We start from the raw sequence: 26,039 nt of genomic DNA on the forward strand, positions 1-26,039 counted from the left end.
GTACTCACCCTTTGGCCCCTTCGGTACCAAGGTCAGTGAATTTGCGCTGGGGCTTTGGGAAGGTTACGACCTTAAGCGTAGCTTTTGTGGCACGCCACGGCTTGTCAACAATTGCAGCGCCTCAGGGTTGTGACGTGGTTCAGGTTATGGCGTTTTCCATAGGACCCCATTTGTCGGTCAACATAACTCGTAGTGACCGACAGATAGGGAACGTCTCGGTTACGTACGTAACCCTCGTTCCCTGATGGAGGGAACGGAGACGTTATGTCCCCATGCCACAACCTTGAACCATTCGCTGTTGCCGGGACACGTTCTCGGCTCCTCAGCGTAAAACCTAATGAGTGGATGCACCTGTCGCCCTATTTATACCCGCTGGCACGGGGAGTGGCTCAGGTGTGTTAATCCACTTGCCAATTTCATTGGCGTTTTCTCTTAAAATCAGAGATGATTGGCCTCCCAAGTGAGACCCCATTTGTCGGTCGACATAACGTCTCCGTTCCCTCCATCAGGGAACGAGGGTTACGTACGTAACCGAGACGTTATAATGTGTCAAAAGATTTCTATTTCAAATAAATGCTGTTCTTTTTATTTTCTTTTTATTCTTTTTATTTTTTTACAGTGTTCCTGTAGCTCAAGTGGTAGAGCATTTTGTTAGCAAGCGCAAGGTTTGGGGCTAGAATCCCAGGGAACACATGTTAGGAGAAAATTGTTAATCTGAATGCAATGTAAATCACTTGGGATAAAAGCATCTGCTAAATGCATACATTTAAATTTTCTTTTGAACATTGTACTCAACACTGAATATTATGCAGCACAACTGGTTTTAAACATTGATAATAAGAAGAAAGGGTTCTTAAGAAACCAAATCAGCCTATTAAAATGGTTTCTGAAGGATCATGTGAAAATGAATACTGGAGAAATGCTTGCTGAAAATTTAGCTGAGCCATAACAGGAATAAATGTAAACTATATTAAAAAAGAAAGTTACTTCAAATTTTATAAATTCACAATATTACTGATTAACTGTATTTTTAGTCAAACACATCGGCCTTGATGAGCATAGGAGCATAATGAGCATAATGAAGACATTAAATTCTTCACAAAGTAAAAGCACATTTTAAGCAGTGGTTCTGCTCTCCATCAATGAATGAGTTTCATCAATGAAAAGAATAAGTAACAAAGTCAGAAAAAGCACTAAAGATGAGCACTAAAATAATGTTTAAACCTTTGAAACATTTGAGCTTCAACAACAATGGAATGGAGCCAAATAAAGAACCACTTGGAGTGCACAGACTGTTGCTTCTTCATAAAACTTTAAACGTCCTAGAACTAAAACCAGCCATTACAACATCCCTTCCCTTCACACCCGACTGCATGTTCATCCCAGCATGGGTTTCTCCACACAACATTCTTCACTTTCGTAGCAACCTGACAGTATGTACAGCTATAGCAAAGAGTTCTGGGGGGATCCCAGCTCTGGAGTCTATTAAACATTAAAGGAATCCTTATGGTTATACAGTAGTGGGCTTGAGACCAATAGCAGTTCTGTCCAGTCAGGCAGAAAAACATCCTCCCCTGTGCTAGCTTGTGGGTGTGCAGATGAGAGGAAAGAACCTATTACCATGGATTATGCAAGCAGAAACACACCAGAAGCTGCTATGAAATTCCATATATTAAGCCTTTTCTTCATTGTCATTAGTTAACAATACTGATGAATCGATTTTAATCAATCTTCATTTTGATGAACCAATATAAATTTTCTAAATGACAAAAATGGGTTCTGAATGAATTCAGTCTTGTATTCATTTTTCTGAAAATTCCTATCATTTGCACATAAACTGACAGTCACCACTACTAAGCTACTAATAAATATTATAGAAACGTAATTTTCTGTAAAGTTGTTTTGCAATGGTTTGTATCGTTAAAAGCGCTAAACAAATAAACTAAACCTGAATTGAATGTTTTCTGTTGATGCATGAACAAAACCTTACTAAACATTATTTGCAGCATGTCTCTCATCCAATAATCACACTAAGCTCAGTTGAGTGTTTAGGCATCACGCAAACCATTGCAATTTCTACCAAGGGGCACCCCCAGTTTCCACTTGCTTAGGGCCCCCAACACTCTAAACACGCCCCTGACTGAGCTTTGTGCTTTCTGTGTGATATTCAGTAAATATCACAAAATCAATAAAAGGTTTTAACTTCAGGAATGCCATTCAATGTTCATTAGTAAACTAGAAAAAAATAACTACAAAGAGGAGAGGTTTGATAAATAAAAACACTATATTAAATAATAATTCTGTTTTTACTTGTTAGTGATGTCTCATTTATTTGTATATTAGAAGAAATATCAGTGTACAAAAATTTTACTCAGAAGTTGGCAATAAATTCACAAAGAAATTGCAAATAAGAACATGAATTAAACATTACATTTTTAAGTAATAAGACTGAAATAGAACTTTCTTGTAAAATGTAAACCAATAATTGTTTTATTTGCAACTTTGGAAAATACTTCACAGTGTAGTTATGTTTGAATACAAATTTGTGAAAATGAGTTTAAATGTACATTGCAGAATGTTGAAACAATTATATCTTAATTTTTTTTGCATAAAACTGGATTTTATGCAATTTAAATAATTGAACACAGTTTTATTTGAGTGTTGATCATTATATCTAAAAATAAATAAATAGCCATGAATTTGGTTAATCTTAAAAATTAAAGGGGTCGTCAGATGTTACATGCACTTTTACAAGTTATTTGAACAGAAATTTGTGTTCGCAGTGTGTGTACACAACCACCCTGATTATTCTACTGAAATCTTTACCACTTTCTCAAATCAAGCTGATTTAAGATGCCTGTCTTTGTGACATCACACAGACAGGCCCCTATCACGCTAGTTTGATTGACAGTAGTCTTTCAGCACAGACTGGACTGGCGTATTACCTAAGGCTTAGACCCGCCCTGAGTGAGCTGTCATCAGTCCACCATTGTTTCACCACCAGATGTAGACAAAAATGTCTCCAAAGTGATTAAGGTGTTCTCTTGTTGGATGTAATAATGAACAAAGCAGTCATTAATTACTCCCGATGTGAGCCACTGAAGACGCAGTGGATTGTATTTGTTTCTGAAGGGAATACAACCCTGATCTACATCTGATCTGATCTACATTTCGCAAATCATTCATGGTCCAGCTTCACCAACAGAAAAAGTGAGTATAATCTTTGCAAATCGCCTTTCCTAATAATGTGCTAATTAGCAAGTTTCACAATAAAAGTAAACAGTCTCCCTGAGAGTGGCTCAGAAAAGGGGGTGGGGATAGCAGAGCTCATTAACATTTAAAGGAAAATGCTACAAAACGGCTTGCTCTGAAAAGAGCTGTTTTTGACAGGGTAAAAAAAAGTGTTTTTTACACTACCATTGAGAAATTTGAAGCAAACTATGTTACAGACTTTTCATTAAGACCCTAAAGAATCAAATTAGCTTGTGGAAAATGGGCATCGATGAACCATTTAACAATACAGTAATGCACAGTAATGAGAGATTGTTTTTATGAAGAAAAATTGACATATATATCCAAACAAATCAAAATCAAATCAGATCAAGAGGTTGTGAATCGGAATAAAACAGATCTGTGTAATGTGTCAATACACAGTCTTCTTTTCATAATATCATAGAGACACCATTAAAACAAAAGCTAAAATCCTTAGATTTGAATCTTATGATTTGGTTTGGCTCTAAAATTTGTCATCCTTATGCAAAGACAATGAATTCATGTGTTTTTAATAATGCTTCATGTTCCTACAAGATTGCATCTCCCTCAGGGGTTTCTACACAAAGCTCGTTCTATCTGCGGTACCTTGTTGCTTGGGAAAACATGCCTTTGTGCAGCGCACACAGATCTCCATATTGATGTTCTAATAAAAAGTTGTTTATCTGTGAACACATTGCCTAAACACGTTCGCCGTCTGTGCTCTCCACTGTTTTCAGAGCTGATGCTAAACAGCGCTACCACATAAAACATAATGTTTCAGTATCATTGAAAGTGATTGTTCTAAATATGCATTGATACAGCACCTTAAAATTCATTGAAATGCAGTGGTCAAAGACTCATGAGGCCATAGAGAGCACAAAGAGGCTGGCTAAGGTGATGCTCAACAATTTCAGGCTTGGCTCCTTCAAGGTTATTATGCAAAGCAGATAGGCAATAAACATGGTAATTTGGTCTCATGGTCTTGTGAAGAGTGTGGGAGGTTCATTAAAGAGCAGCCGAGTGCTGTGGGCTAAACCTATTGGCTTGAGTCCAGATTTGGAGCAAATTATGCGTGTCTCCCTATCCAGCTGCAGAAACCTCTGGTGTCTACAACACAACAGCAAACAAACAGATGCAAAGCACCCTCAAGGAGATATCCTCCAAACTCCCCCACTGCAGAGGCAAGGAAAACAAAGGTTTGGGTTCCTAATGTTTACAGCTCATTAAAATCCTATCTCCCATCTACAGCCCACCTCTAGACATTTTGGACAGCTTATGAGAGGAAGGACTTTGACAGGCCTGTCAGTTTTCTCTGAAAAAAGGTTTCAAGGCTGAGGCAGATGCTCTTTCTGTCTCCTCTAACACCCTAAATCTGTCCTAGCTCTGTAGTTCTGATACTTTGAGAATACGTCACTAAATCTTTTTATATCTGTCTGAATTCTGAAAGCAAACCAACTAAATCTGTTTGAATAACCCAGATACCCTGATCGCGATACTGCTACCTGCAACTACAGTATTTTGCTGAATGTCACTAGTATTTCAATATTAATTCCTAATCATGTTTAATTATGAACTACATCTCATAATAATCATCTTAAATAATGACATTTAATTTCTGAAAAAAAAGCTAGCTACTCATTGTAGTAAAAATGACTTTGAAGCACATCCGTAATAATGTATATATATATATATATATATATATATATATATATATATATATATATATATATATATATATCGAGCATCGCGTTAGTTCAGTCAGGTCATGTTAGTCATGCTTGCATCAGCTGACAGTCAGCTGTTCCTGACGTGTACCAATCCAGTCTTGACACCTATCACCTGAGGTCTATTTAAATTGCCATTATTCAGTGTCTCTCCATCGCATTTCTGCTTGCAATTAACTCCCTCCTCCAACCCCAACTCCACCAACTGAACCTGTAATCTGATCTGTTCTCTCTTTACAGTGTCTTCATTGGAAGCAGTCTGTATGACATTTTGTTTACAACTCATGTAATTGTGAATTTTAATTATGTATGCTTATAATGGTTCTGTTCTGTACCCCAGGGGGGTTTGTCTTGCTGCTCTCCCCGCTCTTTCCAAGCATGGCTGCATGGACAGGCGTGTGGAGTGTTGCCCAGAACATAACCATACCACCAACACTAACTGTATGCAATTATAATTGTCATTAAATATACTTGACGGAAGTGGTCCTGATTGAAATATATATATATCCACAGTATACATTACCATTCAGATTTTGGACAGCAAGATATTTTAGGAATTAATACTTTTATTCAGCAAGAATGCATTAAACGGATGCATTTATTATGCTGAACAAAATTATAAATGCAACACTTTTGTTTTTGCCCCCATTTTTCATGAGCTTAATGGCATATCAAGATGCTGATTGGACAATATTGGCTGATTTGCATAACCAAAGAATTTCTGCACAAACTGTCAGAAACCATCTCAGGGAAGTATATCTGCATGTTCGTCGTCCTCATCGGGGTCTTGACCTAACTGCAGTTCGTCTTCGTAACCGTAACCAAGTGGGCAAATGCTCACATTCGATGGTGTCTTGTGTTTTGGAGAGGTGTTCTCCTCACGGATGAATCCCGGGTTTCACTGTATAGGGCAGATGGCAGACAGCTTGTATGGCATCTTGTGGGTGAGCGGTTTGCTGATGTCAACATTGTGAATCATGTGGTGTATGGTGGCGGTGGGGTTATGGTATAGGCAGGTGTATGTTATGGACAATGAACACAGGTGCATTTTATTGATGTCATTTTGAATGCAGAGAGATACAGTGACGAGATCCTGAGGCCCGTTGTTGTGACATTCATCCATGACCATCACCTCATGTTGCAGCATGATAACGCACATCCCCATGTTGGAAGGATCTGTACACAATTCCTGAAAACTGAAAACATCGCAGTTCTTGCATGGCCAGAATACTCACCAGACATATCACCCATTGAGCATGTTTGGGATGCTCTCGATCAGCGTATACAACAGCGTGTTCCAGTTCCTGCCAATATCCAGCAACTTCGCATAACCACATTTTTTGTACAGCACCTTGGGCAGCAGCTGTTGTATTAATGTGTACTTTATAAGTGAAATAAACAGAAACTGATTCAAGAGAGAAGTGGACCAACATTCCACAGGCCACAATCAACATCCTGATCAACTATATGCGAAGGAAATGTGCTGCACTGTGTGAGACAAACGGTGGTCACATCAGATACAGACTGGTTTTTGGACCCCCAATACAGTAAAACTGCACATTTTAGAATGACCTTTTATTGTGGGCAGCCTGAGGCACACCTATGCAATAATCATGCTGTCTAATCAGCATCTTGATATGCCACAGCTGTAAGGTGTATGGATTATCTCTGCAAAGAAGTGTTCTCTAACACAGATTTAGACAGAATTGTGAACAATATTTGAGAGAAATAGGCTTTTTGTGTACATAGAAGAATTCTTAGATCTTTAAGATCAGTTCATGAAAAATGGGGGCAAAAATAAAATTCAATTCAATTCAAAGCTTTTATTGTCATGTACCCAGTGAGGAAAACAAGTTACCCTGAGCAATGAAATTCTTACTTTGCAGTCCACAATGAAAGCCAACACTTTACACTATACACACACATACACAAACTATACACACACACACACACACACACACACACACACATATATATATATATATATATATATACATACATACAATGTAAGAAACATAATAATAAAACTATGCTGCAGTAGTAGGAATATAGACTATGAAAATAGAAATATAGACTATGTATATGATATCTATATATGCAAATGTACAGTATTAACTTTTGTGCAAAAAAAACAATAGTGCAGAAACGTGCAAATTGAGTGCAAATACTTGATAACAATAGCAGCAGTAACAGACAGAAACTGATCTAGTGATCGGTCCTATCATCAGCAAACTTCAGTATGATGTTGTCCTTGTGGGATGCTACACAGGACATGTGTAAACAGTGTGTAGAGGATGGGACTGAAAACACCCTTGTGGGGTGCCAGTGTTTTATATTACGGTGTCTGAGGTCCTATTTCCAATCCTAACAGACTGTGGTCCGCCAGTCAGGAAGTCTAGGAGCCAGTCACAAAGTGTGGGGTGTGGTCCAAGTACAATCACTTTGCGTTTGTACAAAAAGTGTTGCGTTTATAATTTTGTTCAGTATAGTTTTATGCATTTCTTAATATGTTACACCTCTCAAAATATACTGTTATGGCGTGTCTCAGTCAGAATACTGGCATGACAGGACAAAAACAATAAAACCCATTACAAACGAGGCAGTTGTTGCATCCAGTGGTAACATAATTACAGCTTATAATGACTATGCGTTGTGTTACATATCGCGCCACGAAAACATATAACCATGTCTGCATTTGTGATCGGAGAAACGACAAACAACAAGCAGTACTCTACACTTCTCAAAACTCGCATTTGAATCGTCGCTGGCAAATCCTTTACATATGTAAACCTACTTCCATACCGTGAGTCAGAAGCACTTGCCGTGATTGTCCTTGCAAAGATTGAGGAATGGCATGAGTGGGCAGCAGCCAGCGGCTATAACAAGTAATGGCCAGCGGATTCAACAAAGGATCGGCCGGGGGTTGCCGCAACCACATGTGATGACCCTGGACCATGTACAACCAGATAGTCACTTAAAAAAAATAATAATTTAAATAAAAAATCTTACATTCCTGCAGTGTTTTGCACTGCTCCTGGTCAGGGTTTAATTCCAACTGTCAGTACTTAATGCCTAAAGAAATTTGAGGAAAATTATATACTTGTGGAAAAGAATAACTAACTCATAGAGTACTAACATGGACTGCCCAAAAACTTTGTGAAGGTTTCCAAGGAAACCATCTGCCGTTCTAAGCGTCTAGTGTGTTAAATAACAAAGGATTATCAGAATTCCAAATGCAAACTGCAAGGCTATTGAAGACCACAGAGGAACGAGTCTGGCTAACTGAAAGAATCTATCTTGGCATAAGTTTTCAAAGCTATCTGGGGCAAGTCTATTGAAGTAACAGCACATAACGTAAGGCAAAGGGACTGTTGGCATATGGAATCTTATCAAAGCCTTTTTCTTTAAACTGTCTTGAGAATATGTTTCCATGACGTGACTCCTCAATGAACGGTTTCTCTCTCATTGCTCTGTTTCTGCCTGTTTTGTTTTTGTTCATTTTTTATTTATTTATCTAATTTCCTTTGAGCCGAGTCTTCTGAACACAGTGCTGAAAAGAAACCAAAGGAAGACTCACCTGTCTGTCAAGCTTCTGTTGTCGTAGGTTCGTGCCCTCATCATCCAAGGTGCTGCAGGAGAACAAAAACAAGATTAATGGGGAAACCTATCAAAAAAAGATGTGCCACAGTGAGAGAATAGCACCAACAGAGACGAAATTACTAGAGGTCCTTTTGTGTATACAAAGATAGTCCAGCGCCAAGAGAAGCATACGGTGAAAGAAAAATATAGCCTATCAATGATTTAACCAAAGGTGCTCTTTACAGAAAAGAGTTTCCACTAAAACTCTGCTGCACAGGATATGACATAAGTCTTCAGTATTCAGCATATCTTAGCTCATACATTATTGAAAAAGCCACCAGTCGCTCTTTATTTACTAGTCATTAAACCTATAATATGGGCAAAACAGTATATAAATAGCACATATGAAAATAATTTTTTTAATGACACAGACAATGCTGCTGTGTTGGTCATGCCTATGACTCATTGAGCTTTTTCAGGTCCTGAGAGGAGGGAGGTCTTTAGTGATGCTTTTGTGCTCTGCCTGTCCCTCCTCTCATTCACTTTAATCAGCTGTGACATTCACTCCAGACCTCCTTATGCATTTCTGCTGCCTGTTATTGCTGAACCAAAAGCTGTGTTAATTAAATGGCAATGGAGGGCTTCCTCTGTGGCTGTGGTGGGTCATGCATGGAGAAGAAGTGTGACAGATCAAGGGTGGTGTGGAAAAGGATTTATGCTGTATAATCTGTACAGCACAACCAGGGTGCTGGTTTGAACAATTGATAGGAACGTATTTCACAATCAATCAGCGTATAGAGATGCACAGTTACAAATACGGTAAAGAAATCAAGGGATGTCATTAGACAATAAAGAAATCATTAAAAAAAGATGTACAGCAGTTCAGAACACCACAGGCATTTACTCATTTCCTTGATGGCATTATAAAACACAAACAAACATGCTAATCAAAAGCTCTCATTTTTACATGTTTTTAGAAGGATAAAATGGAAGCTAGAACAAGATAGACTGAGTGACAGAACATTAAAAAGAACAGAAAGAACGACAGACAGACCTATAGATAGATGATGCTCTAAACTTGTCTTTTCAGGAGGATTATACTAGAGTCTTTCTTCCTCTTGCTCGGATGGATATTCTAGTGCCTAGCTGCAAAAACCTTAGAGTCTCAACTTTTTTTATTTAAACCTGAGAAATCGAACTCTCTGTGGACTGCCAACACTGACACCCTTTTATCACACATGCACATGGGCATGAAGATACATGCCCACAAACACACACTCGAATACTGACAACTATTCTGGTAACTCGCACACTTACTCAAACCTCAAGATACAGAAATAGTCATGCTTATTTGCACACATTCATGAACTCCCTTTTAAAGCTAAAATACATAAATGCACACATGCACGAAGCATAATGCCTAATATGTTAGCAGTCAAGAGTGTCAGTTCCCATCAGATTGGCGGATAATGACATAAACAGAGCGGTTATAATGAGGGTCAACAAGGGATGAGAAATAAATTGATATGTTCTGACAGCTGCCTGCAATGTGCAGTAGAATTTCTCTCCCTCACTATCAAGCTTCGCTGATGACAGTGACAATTCACTTTGTGTGTCATTGTGTGTGTGTGTGTGTATGTGTATGTGCATGTGGGTGTTTGTATGTGTGTGTAATGGAATAAGAAAATAACATTTGCTGATTTGCATGCTGTACTTTTAACTGCAAATTCTCATCAAAACAATTAAAATGCACTACAGAAAGAAACGGTGAATAATTTATTTAAAATCAAAACAAAACGAGCTATGACCCACAAGAATGTTCAAGCATTATGAGCACTGTAAAAAATAATACTCATTTTTGTCTTGTATTCCAGCAAAAATATAAAAAAAAAAATCCTAAATTAGGATTTACTCAAGAAGTAAAATTGCATGAGACATCAGAAAAGGTCTGTTTTTAGAGAACAGATCTTAAATTAAGTTCACTTTTCTTCTGCTTCTTTATATTGCATGGAGTGTAAAAAAAAAAAAGATTTTGAGAGCAAGTGATAATAACAGAATACATTTTCCCCCTTAAAGCAGTAGGGATGATTGTGTATTTCTTTACACTACTCTGCTACACAATTCAAGAACGAAGGTCAGTCACACTTTTCTAAAGAGTTATGCAAGTCTTTTTTTTTTCTTGGAGCCACATGTTTCTTTCTCTGTGATTACGCAATGAGACTCTAATTTTGATTCAGTCTTTTCACAACTATCTGCTGCTATTCACTGAGTGCGTCACAGGACAACAACAGGAAGGTTTGTCCATGTAGGTTTGTAACCTACCAGAGCACACTGGCTCACTCATAAACTAGTCAAGGCTGTGAAATTAGTGTTTGTGATTGTGATGCAGAACGTCCAGCTGAGGCAACCCCAGCTATGCCAGCGTGATCTCTAAGTTCAATACATTTTTTATAGCAAGCCCCATCTGCAGGGGAGGAGATGCCCATCACACCAGGAAAAAAAGCCATGAAGAGCCCAATGGCCCTGCTGACAAAGGGAGACATGAGAGAAGGACACATTACCTTCCCACTGCTGTTTGTTTCCTAGTCCTTTAGACTGCAGGGGGTGTCAAACATAAGAATATTGACTACCATCACAAAGGCAGAGATCCAGATCTTGCTGCATTACCAGTCTGCCTGAAAGCAAGACACTTAATAGCAAATCACCCTACTGATGCTTCTCTAATTATTGACCTACTTTCTTTTTAGGATGGAAATCATTTCTGAAATTCACATATGAGTGATCCAAATATTCAACCACAGCTCTAAGGCACAATATATACACTGAAAAAAAAAGTTTTATTCATCCAATTAAAAAAAAAGTAGGGTAATGATTCACTTCTATATTTTAACTAGAACCAATGAAAAATAAATAACTTGCTCTTAGGGCATTTTTTTTTTCAATATATTTTTATAAACCAAAAAACAAAGAACATTTCAGATGGAAAAAAGCTATTGCTCATAGGTTGCTCTTTCTTGGCCAAGGAAGTTATTGAATGATTAATTGCAGATTTATGTTAGCAAATATACAGTGGATAGATAGAATGGGTTGAGCTGTTGACATCTCTCAAGGAGTTTAGTATTGTCCTATATTCTCCCAAAAATGCAGTTTATGATTATTTACACACCCTCATGACATTCCAAAGCTGTGTGAATTTATATTTTCTGTGGGACACTAAATATTTTATTTGGACCCCAGTGATAACATTGTACTGCATGGCTTTCATTGAAAATATTATTTTCTGTTCTGCAGAAAAAAAGTCTTAAAGGTTTTGAACAACAGCAAATTATAGTAAATTATGGAAAACATTTCTTAAGGTTCAAATAACTCTCCTTCTTATCCCACTTCTGACTACAACAACAAGTGAGAGATATAATTTATGATTTTCTTTTCTACGGGTTTATTTAAAACAAGTGACTCATGTGCTTCTCTTTCCATTACAGTTCCCTTGAGCTTCTCTAGTGCCAAAGCTGGTTAGATTTCTCAGATCCTTTCAGGTCACAATCACAGACCTCACACACAAGAAACTGGGGTGTGGGAGAGGACATATCTTCACAATCAAAACACACTCCCATAGAGATCGTCTTAGACCCTCCAGGGTAGGTTGAGCGGTACCTTTAGCTCTTTGCAACAAGCGGCAAGTGCTCCCTGATGTAATTTTCCAAAGAAAGAGTGGAGGAAAGTGGGCTTGTAACTTATAGCAACCAAGAGCCAATGAGAGAGCAGAGGCCGTGCAGCCATGGCAATGAGCCTCCTATAAGAAGCAGCAGCAGATATGCCTCCAACAGCAAATATAAATCAAAAGCATGATTATATTACTATTTACACTGATAATCATTGATCGTACCCCACCTAAATTAAAAAAAAAAAGTTATATGCAAAATTAATGCAGAGTATTCTGAAAAAATAAATGAGCCTAGTTAATATATATCAGGGAAAAACTCTGACTTCACACATTTTAATAAGTGTCACAAAGTGTTTACATTCTGAAAGGGAAATTCAATACATATGCATGGCGCAGTGGATAAGTCACATGCCTTTGGTGTGAGAGACCCGGGTTCAAATCTACTGTTAGACACCAATGTGTCCCTGAGCATTCAGCAAGATACTTAACCCCTAGTTGCTCCAGTTGTGTGCGACCTCTGACATATATAGCAATTGTAAGTCGCTTTGGATAAAAGCGTGAGCTGCATGAATGAATTTTGTTTTATTATTATGTATGGTGTGTTGTTGTTGTTTGTTTTTTAGTTAGGAAAGTATATTATAAATAAATAAATAAATAAATATCTCATCTATGGGAGCCAGTTGGAGTTCTAAAAGTTCCAAAAGCATACAAACACAAACGACATACAGTCAATACAGCCATAGCACTGACAGACAAGGTATAGTGACAATGCAGCAGTGACAGTTACGTCAACCGGCTCAGAAAGGGCCATAGTTATTGCTGAGCCCTTTAATAGATTTAGACCAGCTTATATAAACAAAACTTCAGCAGCATCTACACAACCAGACACTCACAAACTAGCTCTGAGCGCTAAACTAGCAGCATGAGAAACATGAAAGTACAACAGATAAAGACAAGGACGAGAGGATCACCTTTACAGCCCTGTCAGCAAACCACTCCATTCATCATCCTACAGGTATTTCCCCCATCAAAGACACCTATCCACTCCAACCAAACACACATGATCACTCTCTCACCAACAAACATATGTACCTGTAAGGGATCCAGTCAGATGAGTGTTTGGAGCTCATATCTGTATGCGTTGAACAGGTTCCGAGGGCAGGAGGAAGAGTAGCAGCAACAGAGTAGGACAGTAGCAGCGATGCCAACAGAGCCCATTCAGCCCAACCATTCCCTGCACTTCTGTCTCCACTATCTACAGATCTACAGTCTCTTCCATTCACACATATTCTGCCTGCAATCCGCAATGGATCCTTTCCATTGTGAGCTGGACTCAGCTGCCTCGGTGTGACTCCAGTTCCCTCGACATGTGCTTCTTTTCTGTTTGTTCACAATCCCTTGTGTTTTATTCTTCCGTTCACCTTCAATGTGTGTCTCTCGTCATCATCTTATATGCTGCTCTGTGTACTGTGGCTCTCGCTCACTCTGCCTTGTACCGACTGCCTCCTTCCCTCCCTTCTCTCTCTCACTCTCTCACTTGTTCTCTCTTTCAGACTACTGTCATTATAACATTACACACAGCCCCAAGAAGGGAGAACATATAGTGAATCCCTTTTGTCTAGCTGCTTTGATGTTCGTCGCGATGCTCTGCTGGTCCATCAACACACACACAGATACACACGAAGCTCTGAAAAGCGGGAGCCTCACATGGGTTTTCTGAGCCATGATTTATTCATCCCTTAATTCAGCACTGGGCTCATTAACATGGGACAGAGCAGCACAGTTGTAATTGTCTTTGGTTTAACACGCTAAATCCAAACTCAGCATATTATTTTCTCTTTGTTTACTGGCTTTCCGCTTTTCTTTTCTTTTTTGGTCCCCGGTACTTCACTCAGCTAAATGTGAAGTCTCACTTCATATACATATTTTAATAACAGCATTATCACACCGCCTTCATTAGCTGCCACCAAGAACAAAGGTAAATTAACTTGTCGTCATTGTGCATGTTGTCTTTCTATGCTAAAATCATATTCAGAATTTAAGAATGATACATGACTTCTGCAGCAGTTTGTAATCATTTATGCTAATTTTAATCAAACATGATGGTGGCTCCTTTAATCTAAATGAAAAATTTATCTTCCTCAGCTTCCTGTATGGTTTTAAATTATATGTCGTTTCGTATTTGTTTCAAGCACACTCCTGTAAGCCTCTAATATCCTCATGGAGCCTGAAGTGTATTCTGTTTTACAGTATATCAGCTTCTTCATCTCTCCTCTGGACTCCCTCATCTTTCTTAGTGTCACACTTAGTCATGTTGATTTAGTGCATGGGTCAGGCACACACTTCCTTTACCAGTAAAATGCTCTTGGCGCTTTGTGTGCGTGTGTGCTGTTTTTGCCAGTTAAATGAATCAGAATATATGAAGTAAAATCAGAAAGAAAACAAGTAAAACTACAGCACAATACTTTAGGAAAGAACCATGCATTAAACAAGTCCCAAGAGTAGAAACACCATTGATTAACTTGCAAAAGGTCTGGTCCACATTACAGCCTATTCTGGACTAGAACAGTATGTTCAGATAGGAAGAGTCTGATGAATGACATGTAAATCAATCAATCAAAAAGCATGGCAGTCTCTGTGAATGGCTCTGAAAACAGAGTAGAGACGTCGGCATGAAATGAAGCTTCGCCAATATCCTGTAAACGCATGTTACTGATATTATTGTCAATGATATTTCCATGTATATCCGTTTAACTTTTGTCTGTAAAAATTACAGACTTCCCTCTGGTGATATATGCTGGACTTCTCCAATAATTTAGTCCACTTAGACCTAACTCAGACTATATCTTCACATACTTTATTACACAGAACATCTGCTTGTGAGTATCTTGCTGGTAAATGGCTCAAAAGTGTTTTATAGAAAGCTGAATATCTTTCAAGAGATTTAATTCACTATCCTCAGTCACCAGTGCAGTCCCCTGGGAACTACATTTCCCAGCATCCCTTCTGGTCAACACCTACACTCAGTCAGCCATCACCACATGCACCAAAGATGATCTCATTAAGCCTAGTATGAGATCGGTTACTCTCCACTTCTTTCTTGTCTGGTCGCATCTGTCTATGTATGAGGACTTACCTGGCTACTTCCTTGGATAGTTACCTGTCTTCAGTCAGTTTTTAGTTCCAGCCACTGCACTGCACTGAAGTAGTTTAAGTCTTGGGTTCTTTTAATTGTTATGGTTTTGGCTCACATTTAACAAAAACCCACCAATTCATCTCATATCTCAACCAATTAGAATATGGTGACATGCCAATAAGCTATTCAACTCAAAACACCTGCAAAGGTTTCCTAAACCTTCAAAATTGTCTCTAAGTTTGGTTCACTAGGCTACACAATCTTGGGGAAGACTGCTGATCTTACAGTTGTCCAGAAGACAATCATTGACACCCTTCACAAGGAGGGTAAGCCACAAACATTCATTGCCATAAGAAGCTGGCAGTTCACAGTGCTGTATCCAAGCATGCTAAAAGAAAGCTGAGTGGAAAAAAAGATGCACAACCAACCGAGAGAATCGCAGCCTTATGAGAATTGTCACGCAAAATCAATTCAAGAATTTGAGTGAACTTCACAAGGAATGGACTGAGGCTGGGGTCAAGGCATATGGACATGTCACGGAATTTGGCTAAAGTTGTCGTATCCCTCTTGTTTAGCCACTCCTGAACCACAAACAATGTCAGAAGTATCTTACCTGGGCTAAGGAGAAGGAGAACTGGACTGTTGCCCAGTGGTCCAAAGTCCTCTTTTCAGATGAGAGCCAATTTTGTATTACATTTGGAAACCAAGGTAATAGAGTCTGTAGGAAGGGTGGAGAAGCTCGTAGCCCAAGTTGCTTGAAGTCCAGTGTAAAGTTTCCACAGTCTGTGATGATTTGGGCTGGAATGTCATCTACTGGTGTTTGTTCATTGTTTTTTTTTTTTTGAAAACCAAAGTCATTGCACCCATTTTAGAGAAGTTCATGCTTCCTCCTGCTGACCAGCTTTTTGAATATGTTGATTTCATTTTCCAGCAGGATTTGGCACCTACCCACACTGCCAAAAGCACCAAAAGTTGGTTAAATGACCATGGTGTTGGTGTGCTTTACTGACCAGCAAACTCACCAAACCTGAACCCCATAGATTCTCTTTCTCTGTATTGTCAAGAGGAAAATGAGAAACAAGAGACAAAAAAAAAAAGCAGATGAGCTGAAGGCCACTGTCAAAGAAACCTGGGCTTCCATACCACCTCAGCTCTGCCTCAAACTGATCACCTCCATGCCACGCCGAATTGAGGCAGTAATAAAAGCAAAAGGTGCCCCTACCAAGTACTGAGTATATGTACAGTAAATGATCATACTTTTCCACGAGTTTAACAATTTAAGTTGAATTACTTAAATTAACTTTTCCATTACATTCTAATTCATTGAGATGCACCTGTAAGTGAACTGTATGGTAATAATCTGCAAGAATAACTTTGTTGAATGTATCAATGTGTTTACAAATGACTTATTTGAATTTTTCATTGATATAAGATTGCACTGAGCTGTTAGAAAATAAATGCGTAGAGACGCTATTGCTTTTATAATGTCAGAACCCGATGAATAGGCTTTTTGAACTGGTTCAATGAGCTGATCTGTCTGAAAAGAACCTATATATGGAAATAATTCAGACTTTGCATCACTACAGGAAACCCAGTTCAGTCATTCTAGGTCTGTCCACTTCTAATAAGAATACCCCAACCAATTCCATGGCTTTTCATATGTGTGTTCCAGGCTACATGTCTGTTTTGGGGCACATACAATTTCGAAAGTACAGACCAAGATGCCAGCTAACCTCAGCCCATATGAGGAGGCGGAGAAAGAAGTGATTCCAACCCCTAACCAGCTCAGTCCACTGGGAACTACATTTCCCAGCATCCCTTCTGGTCAACTCTGCAATCAGTCAGCCATCAACACACCTGCCATAGATGATCTCATCAAGCCATATATATACGTATATATATATATATATATATATATATATATATATATATATATATATAGAGAGAGAGTAGTTACTCTCCACTTCTTCCTTGTCTGGTCTCGTCTCTCCACATATGAGTACTTGCCTAGCTACTTCCTTGGATGCATAACTGTCTTCAGTAAGGCTTCAATTCCAGTCTTTACTAAAGCCCCTTTCACACTGCCATTCCGGCAAATACAGGGGTAAAGTGTTCCTGTAATTGTTCCCTGGTCGCTAGATTTGGCACTTTCACACTGCCAGTGATGACCCGGTATATGTGCGTGCTTTCACACACAACCCCTGAAGATCCCGTAACGACACGTGACATCAGCGCGTGACGTGTAATGTACGAGTCGACAACGCTTGGCACGTTATACTTTCACTGAAGCAAGCAAACGATCTCTGCGTCAGCGCGGAAAGTGAGGAACTAACTGATCTCTGCTTCATTACAGTTTGCACATATGTTTTCGTCGCGAATGTTGATCTTCCTTCAAAACAGCCGGTAAAAAAGTCGCGCGATAACGCGCGTCATCACTTCGATACCGAATTAGATCTGGCTTTTGTTCACACACCGCTCGTTCCGGATCAATTACCGCAATGTTACTATGTCCCCGACCCGGGTTCGATTCGGTAATCAATTCCGGGACGTGGTTGCTTTCACACAGAAGGCGACCAGGCAATGTTACGGGAATATTGCGGGTCCGACGTGCAGTGTGAAAGGGGCTTAAGACTTCCCCAAACACCTGCCTGCACCTACAACAAAGTACTGTTTATGCACAAACTAAGTGGTATCTATCTTCATTGAATAATATACTCACCTGTTTAACATGCTGCTGTTTTAACATGAAATGCCTGTAAATTAATACTTTTTTTACACTACCTCTGAGTCTTCTACTTCTGTGCTTGTGATGTATATGTTTTATCCAGGTTGAGCATTAATGACAATAAAACACAATTCTAAATAATGGCATCAGTTTAGAGCTGGATATTGCAAACTATCCAAGTATGTCTTATAGACTGAAATGTTACAATGCAGCATGTTCAGGAAATATAGAGTGAATCTGTGGTTTTAATCTCTCTTGTTCAGTTTACTTGTCTTAGGAGCTCTGATCATAAAGAAAAAAACAATTTCCCAAAGACAGCTTTGTATTCCCGGTTATCAGATTGGGAGACCATGAACACTTATACAAATGTATATAATTGATTTAACTCAAAAAAGGAACTCATATCAGAGCAGTTATTTAATTATTTAATAAATTAATTATTAACTTGGGCCACATGAAAGCATATTATTATATGACTCTGAAAGGAGGACAGTCGCTGCTAGTTTTGCTTTCACACAAAAGAACAGAAGCACAGATAAGACAAACATCTGTCCTGCTTTCATCTGGTGCTCAAAAAAGAAATGTATACTATCATATCCTACTCAGTGGCCAAAACTGTTCATCAGAGACCTGCAAACAGTTCCTGCAGGGGAGCCGAGGTCAACATTCATCCGAGCACCAGTCAAAAACAGTGAAAATGGTGGGATGATGCTGCTCCAGCAGAGGGAGAGCAGGTGGAAAAGCAGCATGGCTGGTAAATATTTGATGGTGCTGCAAGCCGTCTGAAATCACACTGTACTGAGCTCATCGCCTGGGCAGATCCATTAGCTAAACCTACGGCCAGCATGCCTAAAATTATGAAGTCCACCATCAAGCTGTGCTAACAGTGAACGCACACTGCTACCCTGATTGACAAATTTCCAAAAAGAGTCAATAAAGTGTGACACTTGCATAAATGCAAAGTAGAAATTGGCTGTTTTGATGCACTGTAGTGAGTCAGTGTTGAGAATAGCCATGACAGGGGGTCTCTGTGTAACATGGGGCTTGCTAATGTTGCCAAGGCCAGCATGCGGGCAGCTGCGGAGCCAGAGTATGAAGAGCTTTGTTAATAATGCAGAGACTCCATCAGCCATGCAGGACATGGGGTGCCAACAGTTGTTGATGAATGAACATAAACCTACACTGCTTTGTGTGTGGGCGCATATGTGCGTGTAAGATCTTTCTTTTTTATTTTGATCAAATGACACTGTCATTGACAATTATGTGTGCATCACAGTGTCTTATGCTATCTTGACTGTATCAAATGGCAGGAAAAAAAAAACATTAGCATAAATATTGCTTTTAACCAAACTGATGCAGAAGTCACAAAATCTTTATTATTATTAAATTTGACCTATTTTACTTTCTTCTTTGAATTTGGTTTTGCTAAAGGTTTCTTTTTAGGAAGGGTCAACATTTAAAAGTAATAGGATTGCTTTAAACATGCTATATTCAAGTTAAAATTATATTTTTGAAGTTTTATGAACTTATGGACTTATACCACTTTTAAAAGCAACAGAAGAATAACAGTAAAATATGTAAAACTGTATAATAAAACAAAAAAATTGGACAAGGCAGGGCCTTAAACAAAATACTTGTCAAATCAGAGGAAAGGTCTGTGATTTTTCCCAATTGTGGTTCTACTAATGTATAATGTAAAAATAAGTTATTGGACCTGTGAACAAATTATTTAAAATAGGATGTTTACTGTGCAGAAAGACAGAAGACATATACGAAGTTAAAGAGTCTCTCATGCTCATCTTGAGTGCTAGTGAAATGACTCTGCATCCTGACGTCCCTTTTGATTACATTATATATTCCTGCTTCTGCCCACTATTTTAAACCAATCCCAAGGTTTTCCATTTTAATTGGGGATGAACTTATGTTCCAGTTGCTCTAAGGCTGCTTTTTCTTTAATGAGCTCAGAGACGTAGGTTCACAAAATTACATTAAAATCACAGGAAACCAATACAAAATGAAACTAAAACTCCATGAAATTCTTCAAGGCTTTCTGTCTCCTCTTTTTATGTCAATAGCTCGGAGATTCAGGCAAAAACTAGATCATAGAAGTATAAGCCATCAGTTCTAATTTAAAAACAATCTGATGACCTTTTCATTAAAAACCATTCATAAGGCAGCGGTTCTCAATGAGATATAGACCTTTTGTGATTACAGCCACATTGTGAAGATAAATATTTACTGACATCTAATTGAGGTTGCATTAGCAGTGGCTGGAAATCCCAGATGGCTTGCTGGGTTTGTAGAGAAGGCTCTATATAAACAGAGGAGTCTTTATTCCAAACGGAGGACTAAATCTTTATGTGGTGAAGAAAAAAAGTGAGGGTGAATGGCAAAGAGGAAGTATGAGAAATGTTGGCTGATGGTCTGCATCGATTCCCAATGACGGAAATAACAGCTCATGCCTGAACAGACCCATCTATAGGGTGACATTTAGATCTCATTCACAGATGACTCACTATAAAAAAGACAGACATATGAGGTGTAAGGGATGAAAAAAATAACAGACAGACAATCTTTCATTCTATATTATTCTGTGCCCTGTCTAGTCTAGATGACTAATACATGTCTACAGGGTCAAGGTTAGGTTAGCATGGCTGCATTAACTACACCATCTGGCAACAAAAGATATCTTTCTGCATTGATGAATATTCAAAATAGTCAATGTCAAAAGTCTCAAACATTTAAATATTTCATTATATTATAGCCTAGTAGATATTTTGCCCAGGTCATGGTTAAAGCCCAAGACCAATCTCAATATATTTTTTGCTTGAAAGGTTTTGCTTTAAACAAAATCATTTTTATCTTTAATATAATTTACTATTAAAATGAATAACAGCCGAACAGCTTTCACTGAAATGAATGAGAATGATAACAGATACAATAGATTATTGTCAGGAACATGGACTGTCTGTGCCGTGTTCTGCTCCCCATGACCTAGTTTTCACTCATGTTACCTGCCCATATTTGGTTTCTTTCCTGTTCCTGTTCCTATTGTGTTTATTGATTCCAGGTGTGTCTTTGTAATTCCCTCGTTTAGTTATATAATTTAAGCCCTGTGTTTTCCAGAGTCCTGCGTCCAGTCTACATGTGTGTTCATATCCGTGGGAGACTTTATTTAGATTAAAGATTGTTCCATTTGTTTATCTCCTTCATCTCTGTGCACCTCATTCCAACACAGTATGTAAACCGTGACAATGATGCAATATATGAACTTAAGACATAAATATCTTAGAAAGAAACATCACTACATTTTCCTGACATAAAGAAAATATAAATTTGACTTTTATAAGGCTTCTTAGCTTTTTTCACACAGTCAGATATTTATGGACAAAAATGTACTATCAGATTTAATATAAAAAAAATATATATATTGAAAAATCTATTTAGTATCAAAAACTATTTAATATCTAAGGGGTCAATACTTTGTCCCAAATCACCTGCTCCCTCATTTACTTCATTTTTTGGAGCAGAGCTTCAGATATGCCCAGATTAGAAATATGCTTCAGCTCTAGAGAGAGCTATGACAGGCTAATAAGCCAGAGATGTTCCTAAGGGAACTGAGTATGAACTGACTATTCACTACTGCATTTGAAAGATTTATGTCAATTCTGTCATCATTTGCTCACAGTCATGAGTGAATGATGCCAAACCTGTATGACCAATAAACTAAAACCCTGCATAGCCACACTAGAGGTACATTTCTCTGAATGTGGCCAAGGGTTATAGGTACTATTTGTTCTGAACTATTTGTTTATCCTAAAGACCCAATGAAATCGATTTTTGCCAAGCTAAAGCAGTGCCAGGATCTTACAAGGCAAGCAACATGAAAATTCTCAAATACTTTAGTGCAGTAGTTCAGACAAGGAGAAGAGAGACACACGAATGGCTAGAACCTCAGGGTTAATGACAGTGCACAAGCACTCACCCCAGTTCTGCAACAGAACTTACATAACATGAATGAATGAGTGTGTACAGCTTGAAGGCAAGTATGCTGCCATGAACTCTTATTGCCAGATAAGGGTGATGCAGTAGTGGGGCCTCTCACGTTTGTGTCTGTACTGCAGAATGTTCTCACACTGGTGACTATATACAGATCATCTGATTCCAGATCTACATATCTCCACCATATTCCATCTATGCACACATGTATGCAAATTAATTTTAACCGCACTCATTTTATTAATGCACGATTAATGCAGCACACATTTTCTGTTTCAGGGATTCCACAGGGTCCTTAAAAAGGCTTAAAAGGTCTTCAATTTAGTTTTATCATATTTAAAGGGGGGTGAAATGCTCGTTTTCACTCAATATCCTGTTAATCTTGAGTACCTATAGAGTAGTACTGCATCCTTCATAACTCCAAAAAGTCTTTAGTTTTATTATATTCATAAGAGAAAGATAGTCTGTACCGATTTTTCCCGGAAAAACACGAGTGGCTGGAGGGGTGACGTGTGGGCGGAGCTAAAGAATCATGAGCGCGAGTAGGCTTTTGCGTTGAGAGCGTTTGGAAGCTGTGACATTACAGTGAGGAAAAAAACATCCAAAACAAACCATGGCTTACAGTCAGATTCAGCCGTTTATTTATGATCCAGAATCAGATCCAGAGGCTGAAATTTAACAAGAGCAGCACCAGCAACAACGTCTCTATGTGGTATGTACTGAAACTGTATATATTTGCTTAGCGGTTTTGGAAAATGACTAAGTTCCACTTTATGTCGTCTTTTTTTTTGTATTTTTTTTTTTAAGCTGTACATGTGGAATGTGCAGTTTGATGACAACATCGCATGTTGTTTACTTGATGTGCTTACGCGCCAATAGCTAAGTTAACAATATTAACAACAATATTTGAAGCAGTTTTACTCACCGCATGCGGTTCCAACACACGATCGTGACCCTTTTTCGTTGGGACTGCATTATCCTTAAGAAATTAACGATGTGCAAATCCGGCGTCAAACTGGGCCTTGTTTGTAAAACAAGCATCTTCGAAATACAGGGAAACAAACACAAACACTTGCACAACTCCGTTGATGATCTGTAAAAATAAACTCCATCCACTGGTCCCTTAATGCTGTTTTTTTTTTTTTTTCGTAATCTGTGCAGGGTTGTCTTGCCCTGGCAACCAAAAACACACTTCTTTTGTGACAATTCGGTCTCTCGCTCTGATCAGTGAACGTCTGTTGTGCTCTCAGTGCTTTTCTATACGGGAGCGCGCGCTCTTCCGGCAGACGCGCCCTTAGGACCCATTTAAGGAAATTCCGCTCCATCTAACGTCACACAGAGCCATACTCGAAAAAAACTTTCCGAAACTTGTGACAACCGGAAGAGGTATTTTTGGAACAAAAATACTCCTTCAAACGTACAACTTAATTTTTGAAACTTTGTCCATGTTTAGCATGGGAATCCAACTCTTTAACTGTGTAAAAAACTCAGTATGCATAAAATAGCATTTCACCCCCCCTTTAAGGCTAAAAAAAAGTCTTAAACAAGAAAGCTACAAGAAAGCTGATTTCAAGAGGTCCTAAATTTGGGAAGGAAAGAGAAGAATGCGATATGGCTTAATGCAACGATTAAACTTTGAAAGGCGATGATTTCATACAATAAATATGAGCGCTGCAGCTTTCAAAGTCAGCTGCTGCGTTTTTTTGTTTACAGTTGGAGAAACCACTATATTTCTGCCATTTCCGACAGTGTCATCTGCTAGCAAAGAATTAATTTGCATTTGCAATAAGCCTGTCTGTTGTTTTTGTTCAGAGAATTGGGAACATTCACCCATGTTTTTATGCAGCAAACACGCAGTTGTAAATATGAACTGGTAGATCAATAAGAAGATAATGAATTATAAAAAGCTAAACAATTAAGACAGTAAAATATAGTTATGTTATTTAATTAATATAATTTATAATAATTGTTTAAATTAGTATAACAATTTGATTCAATATATAAAAAATGGTTTTAAAAACTTTGTTTTGGGAAAATCTGTATCTTAATTCGTGCTATGTTGAATACGGTTTCACTAATAATAAACATACATTTGCATAAAACATCCATATTTGTCCATGCCCTTGGTCATTAGAATATTAAACACTTGAAAATTATCAATTTCAGTTACATTTAGAACAGATAAAAATGTGCAATTAAATTGTGATTAATCACAAGTTAATTCATGACAATCATGTGATTTATCGTGATTAAATATTTTAATCGATTGACAACCCTAATATGTACAAAAAAATATTTTAAATGTAAATGTTTTTCCTTCTAGAATAAATGAGATTAAATTGAGAGGAAATTGAGTCTTTGCCATAATTTTTTTGTTTCTTAGATGTTTGATGATGCAGACCCCCAAATGATGATCTCCTGGAAGTGACACTCTTTCTAAAATATAAAAGCAGCTTTTAAACACACCAGTTTTCAGTAACAAGTGAGCTTTCAGAAATCATTTGAATATGCTGATTTGGTGCTCAAAAAAAGTCTTAATATTATCAATGTTGAAAATGGTTGCGCTGATTAATATTTTTGCAGAAACCTAGATACATAGTTTTTTTAAAATCTTTTGTAACATTATAAATATCTTTACTGTCACTTCTGATCAATTTCAGAATAAAAGTATTAAATTCAAAATAAATTGTATTGATCCCAAACTTTTGAACAGAAGTGTATATTTATGTACAGAGACCCACTTATACTATTAAACAAATCTAATATTATAAAATTTATAAAATATTTTCTGTAAAATATTTACTTTCTAGAGTAAATATACTTAAAGATGACAATGTGACTTCGATCTACCACCCTGAAACTCCTGAACTCTGAAAACTTCTGCTCTAGATTTTCACAAGAATGTCACAAACTGTGCTCAGATTTTCTCATATGAAGTCTCATTCTTATTCAATGTGAACAACATTTCTCATCAAAATTGTCCAATAAAAATATGTTCTATACAATCCACATTACTTAAATCTGAGCACAAGGGATAATCAACAAGGGATATAAACATGACGATTAGTAGACCCGACCAACACAAAATGAACAGACATGAACTTACGTATGGGATCATTAACAAAACACACCTGAACCACATGAGACAATCAACAGGAGACAGAAACTAGGTCACAAAGAGCACACGGGGCAAGAAAACACGACCAAATGTCCATACTGGTGACAGTAGTAGTCTGATTCAGTTTATTTAGGTCACAGCTACCATCCTATTTCTAGTAGTTAAATAAAAGCTAACCGAAAATGTAACAGTACTTGGCTTTCCTCTCTCCTACCAGTGTCCAGAACACTCAGCATTTTAAATGAAAGTTAATTTCCATTTTATCAAAGGAGCAGCGTAACACAACAGCTGCAGCAGTCATGTAAAGCACAGGTGCGGAACCAGAAGGCACAAGGTTATTCTTGTCTCTCATTGCACCACTACTTTCTGCACTCATACAGCATCACTGCAGCCCTACAACAAATTCCCCAGTTTCACTCCAGCACCAGCGTGAAATATGCACATGCATTGAAAATGATGTGGAGTTGAAAATGTCATCATGAGCAGTACACATGGAGAGATCCCATCTGTCTTAATAATAACTGTAGCTGCAAATGACTAAACAATGTGAATCCAAATGTGTACTACCCATACGAAAGGAAAATATATTTACCAATATATTTCTTAAAATATATTGTCATATATTGTAATATATTATTATCCCTTTTTATTTTCTAATATATTATATATTTGAATACATTTAATAATATATTAATGATGCATACATTATATAATATATTGCAAAATATACAAATGTTGAAAAAATATATACAAATATTGGAAAAAATAAATATATATAAGAATATATGCCTAATATATTACATGATATTTTCTAATATACTGCAATATATTTTTTGTTTCAT

The 26,039-nt window shown here is 37.8% G+C and overlaps 1 pseudogene; it reads right to left on the bottom strand.

Moving 5' to 3' along the window:
- The window catches only part of LOC113072667 (tubby protein homolog), a 35,702-nt pseudogene extending 21,857 nt beyond the window's left edge, over positions 1–13,845 (bottom strand).
- Positions 13,846–26,039: the final 12,194 nt, after the last annotated feature.

This window comes from Carassius auratus, unplaced genomic scaffold (assembly GCF_003368295.1).
Source record: "Carassius auratus strain Wakin unplaced genomic scaffold, ASM336829v1 scaf_tig00009843, whole genome shotgun sequence".
In the NCBI taxonomy this organism is placed as follows: Eukaryota; Metazoa; Chordata; class Actinopteri; order Cypriniformes; family Cyprinidae; genus Carassius; species Carassius auratus.